Here is a 4,976-nt window from a genome sequence, read left to right as displayed (position 1 = left end):
AACAATATATTGCAAATTGACAGAATTGGGAGCTCTATTACAGATGTTAGTATGAATATAGCAACTGTGATTAATAGCAAATAGAAAACTGACGATACAGAGAGAGAAGTAGACATTCATAGTTAGCAAATAATTGTTTTACCTAATGTCTCCTCTGAAAATATTTGTTGATATATTTAGGTCTTAAATAATTGAAAATGGACATCTGGACTAAGTCGAAGTCACACTTAGAGTCAAATGTGACTGTGCTCTTGTGCAGCATAAATGAAGAACAACATCCGGAAGGGGATGTCTTAGATGTTAAGCCAAACCTATGAGGGTACTTGCCCTCCTTAGTGCAACAGAACTTAGAAATAAGTGGTCTCAAAAAGGCTCCCCTCAGGGCACAGTCATTGCTTCAGAGTCTTTCCTTTCACCAAGTCCTCTGCCTGTAGCAGCTGAAAGTCTGCATTTGAAATTAGATGTAAACCATATGGCATATTCCAGAGGCCTGTGAGGTGCACCGTATTGCTCTGTGCGTTCCTACCTCCTTGCCTTTTTTATGCTGTGCTCTCTGCCTAGAATGCCCCTTCTCTCCTAAGGAGAGGAGCCTGATCCCAGGTTAAGAAATACTACAGGCCGGGCGCGGTGGCTCACGCCTGTAATCCTAGCACTCTGGGAGGCCGAGGCGGGAGAATCACTCAAGGTCAGGAGTTTGAGACCAGCCTGAGCAATAGCGAGACCCCCATCTCTACTAAAAAAAAAAATAGAAATAAATTATCTAGACAACTAAAAATATATATATATATATATATATATATATATATAAAAATTAGCCGGGCATGGTGGCACATGCCTGTAGTCCCAGCTACTCGGGAGGCTGAGGCAGGAGGATTGCTTGAGCCCAGGAGTTTGAGGTCGCTGTGAGCTAGGCTGACACCATGGCACTCTAGCCTGGGCAACAGAGTGAGACTCTGTCTCAAAAAAAAAAAAAAAAGAAAGAAATACTACCATAAGCAGTCATCTCTTTATAAATTGTAGCCATGGACAAAATCTCTATATTCATCCCCAAAATTTATAACCCCTACCTATCCAGCCTGAGAAGTGGGAAATACATGACCATAGTATTGACCAATGTCAGTTTTAAGCTCAGAATGATGGAAAGACCAGACACATGCTCCTCGGGTAGATCAAACAGGATTTATTTATCTAAGGGATATAAAAGGAAATCAGCACAGTCATGATGTATACCGCAGAGATCAGCAACATCAATCAGAACAGATGGAGGGTCAGTCTTCTAAAATCCTCACCTTGGGATGCATAGTTACAGATGATAACATCTGAGTAAAGGTCATAATCAGTCCTGGAGAATAACTGGTCTATTTACATCTAAACTTACATACACAAGACTGAATCAGTTGTCTAAGTAGGCTAGTCTGAGGATGTGCTGAAGATCACCTCATCAGAGCCAGGAGTACCTCATTAAACTCAGCTTTATACTGTGGAAATAAATGAGGACCAACAAAATGAGAACAAGCAAAGCCTATTTATTCAGAACTCACTACAGCAAGGGAATCAGCCACCATCACTTGCTTTTTGGCAGAGACTCAAAGGCAGGCACAGGAGTGAAAAAAGAGAATACTTCAAGCATGCCCTGATTGGAGGCTATTGGTATGGGAAAGCTGTAGACATGCTGGGGACAAAAACTAGGGAAGCTGTCAGTTAATAATCAAGTCCTGGCCACTTGGGGTCAATTGTTATGGGGTCATTGTTTGGCTTTCTAGACTGTTACTACAGATAGCAGTGTGACTTCCTACAAGTCTGACTTACAGCAGGCTGGCTTCCTGGGCTGGTTGAGTTCCCCAGTAGATTGTTACAAGTTGTGGGTCAGAGTTCTATTTTTGTAGTGGTCTGGCCATTGTTCCTTTGTATAGTGGATCTCTCACCGCAACACACGGTATGATTACAGGGGGCAGTACAATACAGTACAGTCAATCTAGGCATGAACAAGTATACGTACTCTTAAACCTACCATTGCAGAGCCAGAATAGGTCCAGTTTCCCAGTAGCCTCTGAGACTCACGCTAACAAACCCTTAGGTCAGCTGGAAAGCTTATCCTGCAATTGAAAAAGGAACATGGGCAGGAAATGAAAGGCAAACAGAAGTGACAACCAGTTTTTCTCCCAAACCACCTTCATGACTAACGTGTTTTATCTATCAACCTTAATTAACGCAACCATCTTGTGAGTCTTTGAAACGGCTTTCCATTACTCTCAGATTTTGGTGATTTAGGACTGTATCATCCAAATAAAGTTATTGGTGGTGCTGTAGTGATAAGTTGGGCAAATTGCTGAAGGGCTTGATGATGATATACCCTGGCAGTCAAATTCCTCTTGGACAGGATGCCACATGTAGGTGCTTAGACAGTCTTTTTGGGAATTGTGGAGGCACTGCTACACTCTAAGCATGGAAGTTTAGAGTAGAAGGAAGCAAAAGACACTTGAAGGTAAATGAACCAATCATTCTCCCTTGGGTTTTGTTAGAACAGGAAGAGAGATGGATTGTCAACTACTGAATTGATTTTTATACATACATTTAAAAATGTAGCACTTTGATGGCTCTCAACAAAGAGTGGTAAGTAACAATAATGAAACTTTGGCAGTGCTTTCTTACTATTCATTTAGAAACATTTCTGCTTGCATTACCAGAGGCCATATTGCTTAATTTTTTTTCCCTCTCTTAGCTGAAGTGTTCTATGAATCTCATGTCTCAAATATTTCAAATGAGACTGAGGAACAAACTAATTTCAACTCAGTCTAATAGAATAAGCATCTGTGGATGTAATGCCTTATTCTCTGCACTGTCATTTTACATAATGTCAAAAGGTAATATTTCATTCCCGATATTAATAAATAACGCAGTACAGAATAAAGAAAATGTTGGAAAAGCTTCATAGGAACTACTAGAAAAATACAGATAGGACATATACTTTTTAAATTAATAAAAATATAGTATCAAGTAAAGCATAAGCTATGAACCCCACAGAAATAAAAGGAAAGCAAGAAAACATTGAAAAACAAAAGATAATACCATTAGACAATATATGTTATAACAACCAAAGGACATGGTTTAAAGTTCCCTTTTTAGAGGCAGAGATTAACTACATATTATATCTATAAATGAACCCCATCCTAAATAACTTTTCTTTTTTTTTTTCATGTCAGATGGGTAATGTGCTGACGTGGTAATGAGGTTTGCACGAGGAACATTTCACACATACACATGAAAACTCAGTCATCACGCTTATGAACTACAAAAGGATCTCCATCCTAAATAACTCTAGATGGCTCAATAAAAAAAGATAAGCCAAGATGCACCAGGAAAACACAAATAACCAAAAAGTAGATATTGCAATATACCAAACGAAGTGTAATTCAAGGTCAAAGAATTAAAATGGAACAAAGGATATAATTTCATATTGATGGAAATATTAAAAATACCATCCTTTGGCAAAGATGTTAAGAACTAAGCTCATTCCTACTGAGTATACTCTAGTAGATTTGTTAAGAGTAGGAGACTAGGAGACAGGGCTGAGACAGGATTCAGGGGCTTGAAGATTGGGTGCAGGTGTTAAAGTAAACAACCCTCAGAAAGAAGCTCACCGGAGAGGCTGATAACCACAGGCAAGACTCAGCTTCAACCAGCTTGTCATCTACCTCTGTTACCTTACATGAATTTTGGCTAATTATAATATCATTTACATTGTGGTTTTAAAATTTCTCTGCCTTGAAATCAACATGACAGTTCTGAGACAACCACATAAAATATAAAAATGAGAGGAAACACAATTTTAGGAATTGCTACCCAAATTTTTAGTAAAAGCCAACCCCTTAGCCTTGAATATTCCTCTCCTTAATTAGAAAGACTTCAAAAGGCCAAAACCACTTCCTCCTAGGTCAGCTGCTCTTTTTGTGCCTGCCTGCCTGTGCTAGTGTGTGTGCTAGTTAGCTCTCTATGTCTTGTACTTTCACTAGCAATTAAAAAAAAAGAAAAGCTGTCACTTGCTTGACTTACATGATGCATTCTGAAATTCTTTTCTCCTGATGATCACCAAAAACCTGAAAAAACCTCCACTCAGAGGCCACTAAGGTTATTTTCAGCCCTCTTCTTATGTCAATCACCAAGGGGCCATCTGATAACATTTACTCCACTCTCTTCTTAGTCCATTTGCTGCTCATTAGGGATAGTTTCTGCACCTCAGGATGTAACTCATCATCTTCAGGAATTTTTTTAAAATAGTACTTTCTGAAATATCACTTACTTTAGTTTTCTATTGCTGCATAACAAATTACCACTAATATGATAGGTTAAGACAACACCCATGTATTAGCTCACACTTCTTTCTAAAGGACAGAAGTCTGGGCAGGCTTAACTGGTTTCTCTGATTTTCTCATGAGGCCAAAATCAAGCTTTCACTTGGACTGGACTCTTATCTAGCGGTTCTGGGGAGGAAACCACTTTGAAACTCATTCCTGTTGTTAGCAGAATTCACTCCCTTACAGTTGTAGGACTGAGGTTTCCATTCTCCTGCTGGCCTTTAGCTGCTGTCCACTATTAGCTCCTAGAGGTCACTCTTCCATCCTTCACATAACCCTTCCATCTTCAAAGCTAGCAATGGCACCCTGAATCCTTCTGTGTTTCAAATCTCTCTGACTTTTGCTTCTGCCACCAGCCAGAGAAACTCTCTGCTTTCAAGGAACTCATATTGAGATAGGAAACTGGCAGGTCCAACTGTTAAAAAGTTGTAAGACCTGAACCAAGGTCTTTGACAAAAATGGGAAAACAGAATGAAGTGAAGAAACTGGTTAAAACCAGGAAGAGCAAGATGGTGACGAGAATGACCTCTGCTCGCCCTGTAGCTCATTATACCCTGCTTATAACGTGTTAGCATACTAAAGGAAACTCCCACCAGCACCATGACAGTTTACAATCATCAT

General features: G+C 39.5%; 1 non-coding gene across 1 annotated transcript; it reads right to left on the bottom strand.

Annotated features, from left to right (window-relative positions):
* Positions 1-3,197: 3,197 nt before the first annotated feature.
* LOC138388617 (small nucleolar RNA U13) lies at positions 3,198-3,301 on the bottom strand. The gene has a single exon (XR_011234153.1). It is a non-coding gene; the product is annotated as a small nucleolar RNA U13 (small nucleolar RNA).
* Between the last annotated feature and the right edge of the window lie 1,675 nt (positions 3,302-4,976).

Source organism: Eulemur rufifrons, chromosome 7 (assembly GCF_041146395.1).
Source record: "Eulemur rufifrons isolate Redbay chromosome 7, OSU_ERuf_1, whole genome shotgun sequence".
Lineage (NCBI taxonomy): Eukaryota > Metazoa > Chordata > Mammalia > Primates > Lemuridae > Eulemur > Eulemur rufifrons.
Note: the sequence above shows the minus strand (reverse complement) of the source record. Positions and strands in the feature narration are given on the sequence as shown.